This window comes from Eschrichtius robustus, chromosome 19 (assembly GCF_028021215.1).
Source record: "Eschrichtius robustus isolate mEscRob2 chromosome 19, mEscRob2.pri, whole genome shotgun sequence".
In the NCBI taxonomy this organism is placed as follows: Eukaryota; Metazoa; Chordata; class Mammalia; order Artiodactyla; family Eschrichtiidae; genus Eschrichtius; species Eschrichtius robustus.
In genome coordinates, this window is record NC_090842.1 from 26,881,837 (window position 1) to 26,901,588 (window position 19,752).

Here is a 19,752-nt window from a genome sequence, read left to right on the forward strand (position 1 = left end):
GAATATTGTAGGTCTTTTTTTTGAAGTCAACTGCTGAATTCCCCAATTCCATAGGGAAATAGACCTAGTTAATAGTCAAAAGGAAGAAAAGGTGATTCAACAATATTTTTGCCTCTCTATACCTGCCAGAACATTTCCTAATCTCTTTTTTCTTTTCTTTTCTTTTTTTTTTTAGTCACCAACTTTGGTTTATAAATAAATACCATATATTCATTGCTGCTAACTTTGATTACAGTGAATACAGTATTCATAATTTAAACTTTCAGGGTTTTGAATGCTTCTCATCTCCGAAGTGTTATTTTTTTTCCTTAAGACGTGCCTCTGCTTGCTCTGATCTGGTGCTGAAACAACTAAATATAGGAGTAGGGAAAGCACTATGCTGTAGAGCAGGGCTTCTCAATCTCGGCACTGTTGACATTTTGTACTGGATAATTATTTGTTGTGGGGACTGTCCTGTGTATGTAGGATGTTTAGCAGCATCCTTGGGGTCTCTCCACTAAATACCAATAGCATTCCCCCCAGTTGTAACAACCAAAAACTCTCCAGATATTACCAAGTGCCCCCCGAGCCTGCCCCGGAGGAGCAAAAATTGCACCTGGTTAAGAATCACTGCTGTGGAGGGAAAAAATAGGGAACCAGTGTCTGATGAGCAAAAGCATGTACCAAGTACTTTGTCTATATTTTATAGTCCTACTTTTCCCAACATCACTCTAAGATAAGCATAATGTCCCTGCTTTACAGATGGAGAAACTGATATTCCAAGTAATGCAATAATATGCCTATAGGCTCACCATTCAAAACCAGCAGAGATGACTGAGTCTGACTAAATCCTCTACTCTCTCCTCTACTCTCTGCTACCTAAAAAATTTGCCTACCATCTCAAGAGAGCCACCCACCATCTCAGTGATTCTAAATCCATTTCTCCTGCCAAGACACACCTTGGCAAGAAAAACTCCCATCATCACCAGTAAATTTTGCTGTAATTCTACACCCTTCTCCCTTAGTCAAAAAGATGTCTCAGAGTTGCAATGTTAGAGCACACTTAAAACTAACTATAATAACATCAGCTTCAAATATATAATGTAAATTAATCCTTAACTAAATTTTAATAACCTTTAGTTCAAACAGCGTCTGTGCCCCATCTTAATCTTCTTTTTGAGAATTCTTGCTGATGAAGGACTCATATTTGATACTAAACCAAATGGAAATCAATGTTTCCAAGTTCCAAATGGAACTTTATCAATGAAAGGTTTCCTAGAACATTCTATTGAAGGGTGTTTTGAAAATCTGAGGCAGTGGCTTCCTACGTTCTACATCCCACAAACTGAAGACTTTGTCAATCTAAGCAACTGACAAAGTGTGTTCAACAGAACTCTAGATTGATCCATGGGATATCAATCAATGTTAATTTTTTAAAAATCTTAGATAAGGGTTTTTGGGTAATTATTGAGAACAGCAATAGTAAACATAGTTCATCTTTTTGTGTTATATGTGCATTTAAGAGGAATATTTACTGTACTATGTGTCCCATACTGATTTGACCACAGATTTCCCTTTGCCCATACTCTGAAGGAATTAGTGCTTTGAAGAATACATTTTGCGAAAGATTGTATTGTATTTTCTCTTCTAAAGAGTTTATATTTTGTTCTGAATGCAATTCTCTAGAGCTCTCTGTCCCTAATTTTTCTAGCTATTTTTATGGCAATTTTATGCACTTATCCTGTTTTATCAAATATTTTAAATAACAGAAAAGTCACTTTTGGCCTAGCCATAATGTGTGGAACCTTTGAAAAATCAGACATAAAGCATAGTGTATCCTTTTCAGACAAACAGTGTACATAATGTTCAAACTCCAGTACCAAGGAAGAAAGCTTACTGTCATCCTTCCCATTTTCAGTTGACAGTTTCTCCAGCAGAAACCCCCCCTCCACATACCTACAAGATGTAGGGAGATACAGTACCAGTCAAAACTCATCTTGGCCAGAGAAGATAAGCTATCGTGAAAAGATATGGAGATTAAAAAAAAAAAAAGATATGGAGATTAATTCTGTAAACACATTCAAATGGTTTAATACCCATCTCCACTTACATTTCACCTTCACTGACACAAATGAATGATAAGAGCTTATGAAAGCATGAACATAGAATTTACACCTCAACACAGGCATTTCTATTCAAAAAGGTACTAAGGATAACCACATTTTAGCTGCCCAAGCAGTTAGTATTAACCAGCATGAACAAGAGCCACATCAAGTCAACAAATCTTAAGTCCCTATGAACACAGAGCTTCATATTTAGAGAGGTATGTACTTTGTGGTGAGCCCTGAGTCACTCACCTAGGCCTATGGATTCCTCCTCCCTGGTTGAGGCAGGGTACGGAAGGTGATAAATATCATTACTCAATTCCAGAGAAAGACTTTCCTAATATAACAATAATAGAAACTCAGTTTTGTTTGCCTAGATCTCTATGTCTTTGTTACTGCATCTTACAACTATGGCTGGCTGGATGTTCACTCAATTTGGAAGGGTTTGTCTGCTTAGAATATGAACTATGTGGTATGGCAGAGGATTATTTATTTAATAAGAGTGAATTATTTACTTGAGTAAATTATTACTTGAGACAGTAATAGTATTATGACTGGTACACCCTCAATGTTACTACTATGGAAAGCAATAATGAATATCAAATAATTTTTTTTTTGGTCAGGTGCATTATACTGTGTTTATCACATACATTTAGTCTTTAATCCCCTTATGGTTATGATGATTTAATATGCTAATCCTACTATTCATATGATGAAACTGAAGCATAGAGCAGGTAAGTACTGCCCAAAGTTATATAGGCATTAAGTGTCTGAGATACAGCATAACTTTAGAGCCTGTTTCCTGAATCACGACTTGATCCCAATAATAAGCAGTTAGACATTGTTCATAAATTTAATGGCCAGAGTAGAATGGCTTCATATTTCTAATGAGCAATTTGTAAAAAGAAATAAAAGAAAATTTAAAAGTCCATTTACAAGAAGAGTAAAACCCTAACACTAGAAAGAGGGAGAGAAGTGATTTGATTAGCAAAACCTTAGCTGATTTTGAAATAAAGATTAAGGATGGGAGGGATTACGGTGAGCACATTTAGAAATGGTAGTGTCAGTTCTAGACCTTGCCTGCCTGTATGTGTGTATCTTGGAAGTCACTTCTATACTCTGGCTGCCTACTAGTAATAATAATAATAACAATAATAATAGTAATAATAAATTACTTGTTCTAGAAATATGTCTCTAATTGCTTTCCACAATGTTTTTGGACCTATACTCCTAGAGAAAGAATATGGAAAAAATTTCATCATTCAGGAGTGATTTGTAGTGCAATCCCCAAATTCAACTTGCCAAAAACAACATAGAAATCTCAATTTCCATTGCAATTTTAAATTAATCGTAACTTTGTTAAGTCAAGCCTTAATTCAATTCTTCATCTATTCAGGATTCTCTTTCCTGTAACTTCAGATCCGCTTTCCATTGTTGTTCCTTCTCATCAGTGATTAAGCAGGCCTCCTTCTCTCATCTATCAGTCTTCTTCCTTGATTCTGATTCTTCCTTTACCATCGCATATTTTCTCTCCTCTCCCACTTGTCCAAACTTCCCAGAAGAATTGTCTACACTCACTGTCCACATGTCCTAAGCCTTCTTGCATCCCTCAAACCTCCATTATCATGTATTTCATTGTTCTAATGAAGCACTTTTTCCAAAGGTCACCAATGGTTTTCTAACTGAAATGCCCAACAGAGTTTTTACTATTCTCACCCTTCTCATCCTTCTTATATTGGGAGTCTATTTTTCCTTTCTGTTTTTCACGGTCTCTTCTGTTCCACCCTCTCCAAATCACTGAAGTCCTAGGAATATACACACTGAACAGAGCCTCTGGTGAGGGCCTCTGAAATCTATATCCTAACTCAGACTTCTACCAACTTGCCATGCTTACTCTGCTTGAGTATATGCTACAAATATGTAAACGGACATTTGCAAAACCTCCCATTTTTTCTACACTTTCCTTTAATTTCTGTCAGCTCCATCCCTCTTGTGAATAAAACCAGAAATCCAGTAGTTCCCCCTGGAATAGCCAGTTGCCTGGCTATTACTTTCCCATACTTCAGCTAGTAAGTCTTGATTTTATTTCCATCGTATTTCTCAAAGCTTTTGTCTTCTTTACCATTTTAATTTCCATTGCCTTAGTTCAGGTTAGTCATCATTTTTCTCCTAAACCACAAATTGTTGTTTGTCTCCAGGCAAGCTCCTGTTTCTCCTCATCAGGGTTTCTAGAACCATCTGTAAGTCTGGAGAAGCAGAGGGAGCCAAAAGCTACTGGGTTTCCATGACACAAGTGTTTTTGAGAAGGTGATAATCTATGGAAAGGTTTCAAGCATTAACAGTCATATGATCACAGTTATCTTTTATTCTCACCACTCTGTGCCTCACACTTCACACTCCGGCAACAGAAAATGCACAGTGATGTTTTCCAACTTCATGGCTGTGCTGGTTATTTTATTTTGGTCTTTCCAGTTTCATTCTTCACCCTTCTCTTGCTTCAGAAGAACTGGGTTCCAGTACCCTTTGGCTTTTTGCTGGACTTTTTCCCATTGGGAATTCCAGAATATCAGAGAGCTGGAGGAGAGGGAAGTCAGGGCATTTATTTCCTTGGCTTCTTCCCAACCAGGCCACGGTTTGGCAATGGCTGTGTTTCTCTAATGAAGGGCAATATTTCTCTTTGGAGCCTTGCTCAGTTTAGGTAATTGCTCCTTCCTCTTGTCCTTTCAAACATAAAGAGTGATAACAGCTTCCAGCTTTACTTGACCTGAGTATGCTTCATCATTCCTTATTGATTTTCCTTAACCCTGTATTTAGATTCATAAATAATTCCTTCATTAAAATCTCTTTGATCACCCCTACTGAGGGTGCTGCCTGCTGAGACCCTGACCTTTACAGTGCCTTTATATGGCCTTCTAACATCCACCCTCTGACACTCATCTTAACCTGAGAAATCGCAAAGGTTATCTGGAAGGAAAAATCTTTGAAATAACATGCCAAGTGTCTTCTGATATCTCTATAGTTGTACTTATCACTTATTACTTTAAGATCTATTTCCTCTACTGGAAGGTGAAATTGTTTAAGTCAAAGTTACAAACAGGTGATATTTCTTTTGTATACTCTTGTTTCTAACTCACTGTCTCATGCATAGCGAATTCTGGTTGAATAAATAAATGAGTTATTGACAAATGTTTGGATCAAATTCCCAGGTTGTAATGACCTCAATTGATATTGTCCTCCTGTCATATAATACCTCCTGTTGTTTTATCTCAGGTCTCATTAATTGGGCATCTCTGGGAAATCCTCTGTGATAATGGGCATTCATCTTTAAACTGAAACTACTGCTAGACTATTAAGTGGATATTAATCATTTATGTATTGGTATGAATGAATTTAATAAAAATCACTCTGTTAAACTTTAACTCATATCTGTTCTAATGTTAGAATAAAAAAATCAGTTGGGGTTAGGAAATAATTATTTGGTGCCATTGAGCACTTAGAAGTCTAGGTAAAACACAGTGGAGTATTTAAGTGATGGTACAACAGTCAGCACTTAGAAGTCTAGGTAAAGCCCATGGAGTATTTAAGTGATGGTCCAACAGTCAACAATGAACCAAGATTTCTGAGCACTGGAATAGAAGATCAAAGGAAATTGAGCAAGGGGACTAAACTTTGGGAGCTCTGACAGATAATTTAATTTTCGTCTACTACAAAATATTTCATATTTGATTTAGGAAAAACAGACCTCTTACCTTTTCCTCCTCCTCAACTTGTACTTTTTTTTGCCTTTATGCCTTTTTGCTTTATTTGTTAGTAGTTAATAAAGTGTGAAGTCTTTGTTCCTCCTATTATAAAGACCGTTTTAAAAACCCAACCCATTTATAAATTGAACTGCTTATAGTTTTACTTGTTAGAGGAGGACAGATGGGAACTACAATATCCTTCTGTCCACTTCCCCAGTGAGGTTTCATATTTTAACCTAAATGTGCCTTTTAGCTTCGTGTAGTACGTGGTCCTTCTTTTGGCCTGGGTAGTGAGATGTTGGCTATTAAACCAACTCAGATTAATAAACATTAATTGAGTACATTACATGGTAAGTAATGTGGATACAAAGCGGGAGCTCCGCTTGGTGATCTTCTTTTGATATCTAATGCCTAGATCATAGTGTATACTTTTTTTTTTTTTTTGGCTGCATTGGGTCTTCATTGCTGTGCGCGGGCTTTCTCTAGTTGTGGCGAGCAGGGGCTACTCTTCATTGCACTGCGTGGGCTTCTCATTGCGGTGTCTTCTCTTGTTGCAGAGCACGGGCTCTAGGCACGCGGGCTTCAGTAGTTGTGGCGCACAGGCTCCAGTAGTTGTGGTGCACGGGCTCAGTAGTTGTGGCTCATGGGCTCTAGAGCACAGGTTCAATAGCTGTGGCGCACAGGCTTAGTTGCTCTGCGGCATGTGGGATCTTCCCCGACCAGGGCTTGAATCCGTGTCCCCTGCATTGGCAGACGGATTCTTAACCACTGTGCCACCAGGGAAGCCCCATACTTAATAAAGGTTCAGGGTGTTTTTTATTGACTTCACCAGAGGAAAAAGTAAAGTAGAAAGGAAAATGTCTAAAGTATCTAGAATCATCTAAGATCTTCAGGAGAGGCAGCGCCCATTGTTAGAGAAACAAATATTCTTACTGTCCTTGGGATCCCAGGCTGCCCTCATTAAAAGTACACAGGAAATTTTATGGAGATTTGGGGGATGCACACCAGGGTTGGATAATTTCCCAGCCTTAGGTAACCACACTGTACTCTATAAGCCATTTTGTGGAACTTCTATGAAATCCTTCTATTTTGTCTTGGCATAGCATGTGTGTATTTTACAAAATGGATTTTTTTTTTCATGTAGGATTTGGAATTCATGGCTAGACTATGATAAAGAATATAATGATTCAAGTCAGCTGGACTCTGTGTTATTGTGATATTTGGGTTTGGTCACAGAAAGCTTTGAGCATCTCCATCAATTAGAAGTCTTTCTTTTATGGAGGGAGGTGGTGGGTAGAAGGAATGGGCAGATTATTGCCTACCAGACTATAAAGGCAGAAGAGCCATGCCTTCTAATAGAATCACCAAAACAGCTTTTAGAAAGGATAGTATATTTTTCCCCTGTTGTGCAGACTTTTGAACTTGCTGAGGAGCCCAACTGTTTAGCCTGTGTGGAGGCTGAAATATCAGCAGCTTCGAATGACAATGAAGTCACAATTGGGAAGGGCGTTAAAATAGGAACCACTTGAAGCAAGTGGCAAAGGGAAATCAATCAGCGTTGTTATTTTTTGCTTCTCCTGGAGAGCTAGCAAGGCCATGCATGAAGACAGTGGCAAAAATTTGCCTTTGAAAAATCTCACTATAATTATCTGTCTAATGGCATAGTGTAACTCCCATTCAAGGAAAGGGCAACATCACCTCTGGGTGTCAGGTCCTACATTTCATGATGCCTATTAATCATTATAATGGCTGTAATACCACTGTGCCTCTGTCTTGTGCTTCGGCTTTTACACTGCATTTTTAGACATTACATCATGGAGAAGCAGTGTGACAGAGTGGAAGAAGCATGAGACAGTGCATGGCAGACATTGATTTCAATTCCAACTCTGCTGTGTAAGCCTAGGTAACCCTAAGCAAATTGCCTAATGTCCCTATGGCTCCTTGGCTGGAAAGTGAGGATGACAGTGATACTGATCTTAAGGGTCATTGTGAAGGTTATAGATAATGTCTGTAAGGTACCCATAATATACTAAGTGCTAAATAAAGAATAACCATTATTATTACTAGTATTGTCAGATCCTCAGAGTTAACTCTAAACTTAGGGAATATATAAAATATTCAAAAATAAATGAAAAGAAACTGGTTTCTATAGGGTAGCAGTACTTGTCTCAGATAACACAAATGGTTAGTAAAAGTATCAGAATTCCGATATAGGACTTTCATGTCCTAGTTCTGAGTCCTTAGAAAATCAATATCTTAAATGCCCTTTCCCATTAGGAGAATATTGACAGTAAGAGCAGTTGTTACAAGAGAATGAGGACACAGATAGTTTTTCATCCACCTTTCATTTCTGAATATGTATTTTTTTTATGTTATTAGGGTAAACAACCATACTACATATCCCAAAACAGGTCCAATTTCCATGTATTAGTACACCATTTAACCCAACAATGATGTTAGACAAATAAGTTACTATATCTGTATAAACCACACCAACACGCACACACACATAAACACACACACACACACACACAAATTCAGGGAAGGGGGAGTGCATTGAGTTTAAGCCCTTTGATTCATCAGGGAGAAATTTTGTTTGGAAAAAATGACCTATATCAAATTACACCCTTTGCTCACCACAGAGTGCTGGGCCAGATTAAGCCATATAGTATACATAGCCATATAGAAATACATGCTATCTTGAGAAGGCAAGTGCCATATGTTGCATTTTCCCTCAGTTAAATAACATTTTTTGGTCTCTAATGATATCCGTAAATTGAATAACTGAAATTGCAAACACAGGCAACAGGGTGGAGTGAGGGGTTGGGAGGAAGTTACTGAGGATCTTGTTAAATTATGGATTTACAAAGTCCATGGATATCAAATCATTATTTTGTTACCTGATGGATCTGCAGGTCTTGCACAACTAAAGATCTTTTAAGCATCAGGATTGACGCTTTAAGTTGGGAAACAGTATATCAATAAAGGTCATTGTGACAATATGATTTATTCAAATACAATGTAAATGCAAGCAGTCAGTTTTTACATTCCAGAATAAATGGCAGGTATTTTTTATTTGTATTTAGGTTCCTCACAGAAACCTTGTTTGAAATGTTTCATTATTTATCGTTGTTTTTAGAGATGAAAGGAACCAATTTATTTACCTTTCATGATCACTTCTAACTGTAGGGACCAACAGCAAAAATCAATTGGTTAGTAAAATAGTTAATTGACTAAGTGCTTGTTGTGATGGGCCAAAAGCACAGACAGTGCACAACCAAAGTATGGGCGCTTAATTAAAATGGGGCTGGTCGTCCTTAATGAAATTCTGCTGTGTAGATAGAAATTAATGCTGGAAAGACATCTGCATTTGTTATTATATTGCAGAGTGGAAGCAAATTAAAGTAGCCCAATTAGGCCTTTGTCTTAATGTTCTCCACATATGGGCACTTGTGGCTAGCATAGCAGTTACAAGAAATTCTAAAAATCATTGTTTCTTAAAATGTGAGAACCCATTAGTTATACATTTCACATTCTAATATGGTATATGAAATATAAACTGGGACAAATTAGCTAATATTCTAATTTTTAAATGATTTTATAAATGATGTTTTTGTTACAGATAGATGGAGATGAGGTGTTAGACCTGGTGTGGCAAAACTTGTGTGTATGAAAGATTTTGCAAATTTACTCTTTTCAATAAAATAGGAGAACATCCACAAATGACAACTAACCTTGCCTCTTCATACATTATCAGCCATATTATGGCAATATGAGTGATTTTTCCCTACAAATGGAAAAATTCTGATTTACTGGAGGAAACAGGAGTTCTTTCTGGTTTTTTTTTTTTTTTACCATGTCTGTAACTTTTAAATTTTTAAAATCAGTTTTGTTATGGTAAAATTTACATATCATAAGTTTCACCAATTATGGTGTTCAACTTCAGTTCTTTTAGCAGCATTATTGAGGTATAATTGACATACAATTAGCTGCACATATTTAAAATGTACATTTGGATAAGTACACATCTCTGAAGGCATTACCACAATCAAGATAAATATATCAATCACAAACAAAAATTTCCTTATCCCTTTTGTAATCACATCTCCAAGCCCTCACCCCACCCCACCACATTCTCAGTCAACCACCAATATACTTTCTATCACTGTAGATGGGTTTGTACACGCATACCTTGGAGGAATTGCAGGTTCAGTTCCACATCACTGCAATAATGCGAATATCTCAATAAAGCAAGTCACATGAATTTTGGGGGTTTCCCAGTGCATTTAAAAGTTACGTTTACACTACACTGTAGTCTATTAAGTGTGCAATAGCATTATGTCTTAAAAAAATGTATATACCTTAATTTAAAAATTGCCCAAAAATGCTAACTATTATCTGACAACGGAGGGTTGCCACAAATCTTCAATTTATAAAAAATGCAATACCTGCAAAACACAATAAAGCAAAGCACAATAAAACAAGGTATGCTTATATTTTTAGAATTTGAAGTGACTGAAATCATATGGTATGTAGTCTTTGTTTGGCTTCTTTCACAACATAATTATTTTTAGATTCACCCATGTTGTTGCATGCATCATTAGTTCATTTATTTTCATTGCTGCATAGTTTCTCATTTTATGGACCACATTTTTCATCCATTCACCTGAACGGGATTTTGGTCTGTTTTGTTTTTAAGACTTTGACTATTACAGGTAAAGCTGCTATGAACATTTGAGAATAAGTCTTTGAATGGATACATGCTTTCATTTCTCCTGAGTAAATATCTAGGAACGAAATGTCTGAGTCATGTGGAAGGTACATGTTTAATAATTTTAAAAACTGTCAAACAGTTTTCCAATGTGGTTGTACCGCTTTAATTTTACATTCCCACTACAGTCTATAAGAAATCCAGTTGCCCACCTTCTTCCCAACATTTGTGCAGTAGCATCTCATTGTGATTGTTGTTCCCTAATAATTAATATTGAGCATGTTTTCATGTAATTATTTGATATATGTATACCTCCTTTGGTGAAGAATCTGTTCATGTTTTTCTCATTTTTATTGGGTTGTTTGTTTTGATATTACTGGGTTTTTGAGAGTTTTTTATATATTCTGGATACAAGTCCTTTTTTCAGATATGAGATTTTCTAGTATTTTCCCTCTGGATTACCTTTTCATTCTCTTAATAATAGTGTCTTTCAAACCAAAAGTTTTGAATTTTAATAAAGTCTAAATTATCATTTTTAAAAAATTTTATGGATCATAATTTTGGTATTGCATCTAGTAAATCTTTTCCTGACCCAAGGTCACAAGATTTCCTCCTATCTTTTTTTTCTAGAAGTTCTATAGTTTTCAATTTTTCACTTAAATCTATGATCCATTTGTTAAACTTTTGTATTTGATGCAATGTGTATGGACCGTTGTAAAAAATAAATTGACCATATGTGTATGGGCCTATTTCTGGACTCTATTCTACTCAGTTGACCTATTTGTCTATTATAATGGCAGTGCCATGCTGTCTTCATTATTGTATCTTTATAATAAATGTTAAACCCAGGAAGCAAAAAGTCTCCCAACATCGTTTTTCTTCAAAATTCCTTCAAAGAATTTTCAACATTTTCATTTAAATTTTAGAATATGTATATCAATTTCTACCAAAAAAAGACTTCTGGGATTTTTATTAAGATTGCAATGAAGGTAGATCAATTTGGGAAAATTGTCATCATAACTATATTGAGTTTCCAATCCATTTATTTAGTTCATCTTTAGTTTATCTCAGCAATGTTTTGTAGTTTTCAGTGTACAGATCTTTAATACCTCTTGTCAGACTTACTCTAAGTATTTAATATTTCTGATACTATTGTAAGTGGTTTTGGTTTTTTATCTCAATTTCTGATTCATTGCTAATACATAAAAATACAACTGATTTTTGTACATTGATCCTCTATCCTGCATCTTTGTTAAATTCAATTGTTAGTACTATAGGTTTTTTACATATTCCATTCCATTTTCTACATAGATTACAACATATTCTACAAGAAGACAGTTTTACCTCTTCTTTTCCAATATGGATGGCTTTCAAATTTCTTGCCTTGTTGCACTGGCTAGATCCTCCATATATATAATGTTGAACGGAAGTGGTGAGAGCAAATATTCTTGCTTTGTTCCTGATTAAAGGGGAAAGTATTCAATCTTTCACCATTAAGTATTATAGAACTGCAGGGTTTTGGTAGAGGCCCTTTATCAAGTTAAGGATGTTCCAACTGATTTCAAGTTTACTTAGAGTTTTTATCAGGAATGGATGTTAGCTTACTTCAAATATGTTTTGCATGTATTGAGATGATCATGTTTTCTTTTTTCATTTGCTAAAAAGGTAATTTACATTGATTGATTTTTAAATATTTATGTAAGCATGCACTCCTGGAATAAACTCCACTTTGGTCAAAATGTATTATACTTTTATACACTGTTGGATTCAATTTGCTAAATTTTTAAGAATTTTTAATTCTATATTCATGAAGTAGATTGCTTTGTAGCTTTCTTTTCTTACAGTGGGTTTTTCTGGGTTTGTTATATGAGGGTAATGCTGACCTCATAGAATGTGTTGGAACATTTTCCTTCTTCTTCAAATTTCTGGAAGAGGTTGTGCAGAATCATTATTAATTCTTCCTCCCTAGTGAAGCCATCTGGGCCTTGAAGTGATCTTTGTAAAAAATTTCTTCTACAAATTCAATTTCTTTTACAGATATAGGCTTATTCATGTATTTATTTCTTCTTGAATTAACTTTGGTAGGTTGTGTCTTTTAAGGGATTTACTCATTTCATTTACGTTGTCAAATTTATAATCATAAAGGTGGTCATAATACTCCCTTATTATCCCTTCAACATTTGTAGTAATATCTGTAGTGATACTATTCTCTTATTCTCGCCTTTGGTGATTTTGCTTGCCTTGTTCTCAATAAGAAATCCGCTTCCACCCTTACTTTCATTTCTATATATATAATTTTTCTTTTAAGATTCTTCCCTTTATCACTGGTTTTAAGCAACTTGATTATCATGTGCGTTGGTATAATATTCTTCATGTTTCTTGTGTTTGGGGTTCATTGAGCTTCTTGGTATTATGGCTTTAGAATTTGTATATATTATGTATTATATATTTAGAATTTATATACATTTGGAGTCCCAGAAAGTGAGGAGGTATAGAAAATTATTTGAAGAAACAGTGGGAACAGTTTTCTTTCTAGTTTGATAGAAATTCTAAATATAGAATTTTTTGTATACATATGTATACACACACACACACATACATACATCTCCTTGAAATTTTCCCAGAGCTTACTGAGGCATTGTTTCTTTTTTTAGCCTTTTCTTCTATGTTTCATTTTACATAGTTTGCATTACTATATCTTTGAGTACACTAATATTTTCTTTCACAATTTCTAACCTGCTATTGCTCCCATCCATTTATTTCAGACACAGTAATTTTTATCTGTTTTATTTCAATTTTCGTATCTTCCACATCTTTACTAATATGCTCACCTTTCCTCTAGTTTCTTAAACATTTGGAATTCAGGTATGCTGTTTTAATGTCTTTGTCTGCCACTAAATATGGGTAAAATTTTTTTGCATGCCTGGTAAATTTTAATTGGATGCCAAACATTGTGAATTTTACCTTCTTTGTGCTGAATAGTTTTTGTATTCCTATAAACATATTAAAGCTTTGTTCTGATACATAGATAAATTACTTGGAAACAGTCTCATACTTTTGGGTCTTGCTCCACTACATAAATTATTATCATGCTAGTAAAAAGAGTTGAATAAGAGTGTCTATCAAGTTGGAAACCTTGGCAAGTCTTATGTGCTCTAGAGGGGGAAGATAAACCCTACAAAGTTTCAAGGATTTGCCACCTGAGTAAAGTGTTAGGAATCCAGTGGTCAGGAGCGTTCTGGGATATCCCCTCCAAAGGATTAAATATTACACCTGGTACCTTACTCCATAAAAAAGGAAACACAACACCTAGTGGGTTCTAGAGACAACATGTTCATTATTTGGGACTACTACTCTTATCCATATACCAAGTGTCGCAAAAGGCTGTCATCTTTGAATAGGGACCAGAGCATGAAAGGACTGTGCAGGAAGCTGAGGATGCAGTGCAAAAAGCTCTGCCCCTTGGGATATTTAAGCCAGGAGAATATATGGTTTTAGAGGAACTGGTGAGAAAGATGCTGTGGGGGTTTATGACAAGCCCCAAAGTGAAAAATCACAATGAAGACCCCTAAGTTTCTGGAGTAGGGCCATGCCAACTGAAGAAAAGAATTGCATAACTTTTTGAAGGAAAAAACTCTGGCATGCTTCTAGGCCCTGGTAGAGAGAAAAAATGCTTGATGATGGTGTAACATTGTCTATACAATCAGAATGTCCATCATGAGCTAGGTTCTGTCAGACGCACAAAGTATTAAGATAAGACAGGCTAAGCAAAAATACATTGTGATATTGAAATGATACATTCAGGACTGAGTACAAACTAAACCAGAGCGCATAAACAATCTACCCATATGTCAACCCAGATCTCCTAGGATCTACCAGAGCTCAAGTTCCTGACCAATAGCCATATGGGGGTTTCCATTAAGACCAGTTGCATCTTATAATGAACAAAGTTTAAAAGAGATAAAATTAGAGAACTGTCAATGGCAATCAAGTTATAGAAAGTTTTTAAAAGATGTATAAGTGTGATTTTGATTATTTGCTAAGAGAATTCTATGAAAATAACTGAATCAATGCTCATAGTAAGTTAATTTAAGCTTTTTGACAAAGACTTCAGTGGAAAGGGAAAGGTTCTAACATTCCAGATTCATGATGAAGCACCAATTATGTGCCAGAACCTATGCTAGGCATCTGGTATCTCCTATCTCACTGAATCCATAAAACTAATCCTAAGAGACAACTATCATTACCACTCATTTGAAGATAAGTTGATTTTCAAAAAATAAGCAACCCATCTATTGGGTGGGCCAAAAAGAGCCTTCAGTATTTAAATAAAAATAAAAGACACATTTTTCATTTTCACCAAGAATTTTATTGAACAATGTATTCACCCTTTTGTTCCACTACCTTCTGCCACTTTTCAGGCAATTTCATAATTCCATCTTCCCAAAACTTTTTATCTTTCTGAGCAAAGAATTGTTCCAGGTGCCTTTCACAGTCTTCCAGGGAATTGAAATTTTTTCCATTAAGAGAATTTTGTAAAGACTGAAATAAATGGAAATCTGAAGGTGCAATGTCTGGTGAATATGGCGGAACTTCCCTGCCAAACTGTAACAGGTTTTGCCTGGTCATCAAAGAAACATGCAGTCTTGTGTTATCCTGATGGAATATTGTGCAATTTCTGTTGACTAACTCCAGACGCTCTTCAAGGAGTGCTGCTTTCAGTTGGTCTAATTGGGAGCAGTACTTGTTGGAATTAATCGCTTGGTTTTCCGGAAGGAGTTCATAATAGAGGACTCCCTTCCAATCCCACCGTATACACAACATCACTTTCTTTGCATGAAGACCGGACTTTGGTGTGGTTGGTGGTGGTCCATTTCACTTGCCCCATGATCTCTTCTATTCCACATTGTTGTACAGTATCCACTTTTCAGAGCCTGTCACAATTTGTTTTAAAAACGGAACGTTTTCTTTACGTTTCAGTAGAGAATCACCTGCAGAAACACGGTCAAGGAGGTTTCTTTCCCTTAACTTATGTGGAACCCAAACATCAGAGCGATGAACATAACCAAGCTGGTGCAAATGATTTTCAACACTTGATTTGGATATTTTGAGTATGTTGGCTATCTCCCGTGTAGTATAATGTTCATGGTTCTCAATTGTTTCAATTTGATCGCTATCAACTTCAACTGGCCTACCTGACCATGGGGCATCGTCCAGCAAGAAATCTCCAGCACGAAACTTTGCAAACCACTTTTGACATGTTTGATCAGTCACAGCACCTTCTCCATACACTGCACAAATCTTTTTGTGCATTTCAGTTGCATTTTTACCTTTCTTGAAATAATAAAGCATAATATGTCAAAATGCTGCTTTTTTCCTTCCATCTTCAAAAATGGCTACACAAAAATTTACCAATTTTGATGTCTTTTTTTTAAATGCACACTGGTATGACAGCTGTCACATACAATCTAACAAAACTCTTTCGAATGAAGTTAAAGACAACTAAGTGCTACTAGAGCCATCTTACGGAAAAAAACCAATGAACCTTTTGGCCAACCCGATAAATATACACAGAACATTGTTAAAAAAGGAGGAAAAGTCTGCCTTCAAAATAAAATTTTCCTGTACACCATTCAAGTTAGCAATGCAAGAATAGTTAACATATAGTATCATATGTAGAGAATGCTCTACAACAGCAAGTAGAGAATTTGTTGCCAGGATTCAGAGACCAGGATTTCCTAAGGAATTTCCCCTAAGACTGAGTCTCCAACTCACTAGTAACCACTGACTCAGGCACTGAACCTGATACCAACAGAAAAGAACCCTTCAGTCATCAAACAATAGGGCCAGCCATCCTTAGGCTCCTGATCACACACAGCCAAGATTGTGACTGCATCGTGGTTCTTAAGAATTCTGCCGGGTGAAAGCATGTCTAAATGCATGTGTCTTCTGGTATCTCATTAACAATATAGCTCTCTGCCCATCTTTCGTGGTCTAGTCTCAGTACGCAGGCCCTACCTCTGCCTCGGAAGAAACTGGATGAGAATCAGCAAGTTCACTGGGAGGAAGAAAGTTTATAGTACCAGAAGATAAACAAAACAGATCAGGAAAAGGGAAGGGGAAAGGTTTTCTGCATGTATATTATACATATAGTATTCTCTTTACTAGTTGAATTCTGTTCATTTAGTAAGTTATATATATAATAATATAAATAAATTACACACACATACATACACATATACACATGCAAGTACAAAGTTTAATTGGGAATGAGATATTTCATTGCATTCTAAGGCTTTCCCATTGTTATCCCAGCCTGCATTCTTCTCCTCCAATCATCCTAATAACTACCATAGATTAATTTTCAATAGACTATTAATTATCTTAGGATAAACATCATGACTTCTTTGTGTACTTCCCATAGAACGCAGAGCTCTGTCATGTGTGATTTGTTTAATGCATGTTTTTAGAACAAAACTAAAGGTTCTAGAAAATGAAGTCATCATACCTACATTACTGTGGAATTTGAAAGTTGAGAACTTCCTTAGACTTTTTAGTACAAATTTCCATACTTTATGATGGTGGAGAATTGGGACTTAATTTGCACAAGATCACAGAACCAGGTATTGGCAAAACTAATTCTGTTAACAAATACTAAGCAAGTACCTACTATGTAATAAGGCCTGGGATTATAATGAAGGTCTTCCATTACCTAATTTAGTACTCTTTCCAAAATACCTAGGAACTAGTTTTCAATTACTCTTAATATAATATAAGCTCCAAAGGAGGGATTCTGTTCTGTTCACTTCTGTATCACCAGCAAATTGAGCAGTGCCTGGCATCTGAATATTTAATGAGTATTTGAAGAATAAGTTGATGAACCATCAATTTTCAGACTACGTAAATATCTTTTGATGATCTACAAGTTACTGAAGAATCTTATCAGTTCACATTTTGAAATGTCAGTGATTACCATACAATTCAAAGATTGCAGAATTCTGATCAAGTGCGTTTCTCTTTCTCATAAAAAATGCCATATGTACGGGAAGAAGAGTTTCAGCTATGTGTGGTTTGTGATTGCATTCAATATAAGCAAGAGTTTATTCCTCCTTTTGCAAAAGACGTTCATGTTTGGGTTGAATTTTTTGTTTCCTTCCCTTGTTTGGGCACAGTGTAAACACAGCTAGAATCTATAATTGGCCATGCTATCGCTGAGCCCTCACTTACCCAATGGAACATCAGCTTTATGAAAAGTAGGTTTGCTTTTCATGTTCACAGTAGTGTGTTGAGTTTTCTAAAATCAGGCTCTTGCAAGCCATTATCTATGAGAAATAGTAAAAGGCTAGTGGGGACCAGGTTTGTATTGCTTCTTTTTAAGACTTTTTACAAAGGTATACTTGGGAATGCTGTTTTTCAAAATCCTGTCCTGACAAGTTAAGTACTAGCAGTTCTTTGTTGAAAGATCTTTCATCTTTTTTTTTTTTTCTTTCTTTTTTTATTTAGGAAAGTTTCCTTCCTCTGAAATAGCCTCCTTTGGTCTGTAATATGCCTATTATATGGCAGGCAGAAATTCACATATTCACTCTCCACCACCCTCCTTTATTCTGAACATAGGAAAATTGTTAGCTATACATACTGCTTGAGTCTGAAGACATGCCACATTCTTCATGTTTCAGTAATATTGATTCATCATTCACAAACATTTCCTGAGTACCTAACATGCAAAGGGACTACATAGGAGGCTGCAGAGAGGAATCAACCCTTAAAATCACGGTATATGTATAGTAGAAATGATTTTTACTGCCTGCCTTCTATATTCCAAACACTGAATGAACCTCTGACATTATATAATTTAATATTTTAAAAAAACCATAAAGTAGGCACTAAGATTGTTATTCTTAAAAAGAGATAAGTGAGACTTGATAAGATTAAATAGCTTTCCAGGGAATACCCTGGCAGCTCAGTGGTTACGACTCCGTGCTTCCACTGCAGGGGGCATGGGTTCAATCCCTGGTCAGGGAACAAAGATCCTGCAAGCTGGGCAACACAGCCAAAAACAAAAAACAAAACAAAAAAAAGCTTTCCAAAGGTCACACATAGATAGAAGACAGTATACTCTGATTTCAAACTGGTCTTCTTGCCCATAATCCTCATGCTCTTCCTATTCTAAAAAACTTTAAACTCTTTAAAACTTTACAAATCAAATTTAGGAAATAAATTAAATGTACAAATAAAATAAAATAAAATAATTAAAATAATTAATTTTAATTTATAAATTATACATTATGAATTATTATGATGAAAATTGTTTAATTGATCCTGATAATTAAAACCCCATGGCTTTGGGGGCTTATAAAGCTACAACAAAGGTTAGACTAGGCAAGATTTTGGACACACTGACGAGAAAGAGAACACTGCCTGGGAATTACATCCAAGCAACCTTCAGGCCCCAGTCTTCGGTAAAGTGAAGTACATTCTACCAGAGGTTTTCAAACTGGGCACCTCAGAGCACTACTTTCTACAGAGGGGCCTCAGGGGCCCAGAAGGAAACCAACTGATATAATACTCTGAGCCCTCCCATTCTCGTCCATCCACCCCCAGAACACACCTCCAAACGGAACAGCTGCACTTTTATCAGTCTAATGTATTGGATTTCCATTCAAGATTATCTTTAAAAAAATTATTCAACTTCTAACAAATAGCCACTTGAGTCTAAGTTTTAGCATATAAGGCCTCTTCAGATTCTGTGATTCTAAGGCCAAGATTAGTAGTAAAATATGTCTAGAGCAGCAATGACAAATTCATATTTCATCAGGGGCCAGGCAGGACTAATAAACTTGGAGAAAAAAAAAAAAAAAACCTGGTTAGATTATACAGGTAATGCTATTCTGCGGAAACCTGAGAGTGTATGTATGCCCGCCTTTAAAATTTTTGAACTTTTAAGGTTTTTTTTTTTTGTCTTTAACACTGTGCTGACAAGTCTATATTTCTAACATGTGACTCCCAGTCTAGAAATCGCTAGAATGAGAAACTCTGTCCGAGAAGAACTCTGAATTATAGAAACTGTGAAGGGGAGGATTGTGTTCATATCGACCACCTAGGTTTGAATGAGCACCATTATTATTTCATTCAAGAAGAACCTAATGATGACTTAAAATGCAACTATGGTGTGTGAACCTTGTACCCAAATGTCCACATTGCAGAAAGCTGAGAAAAC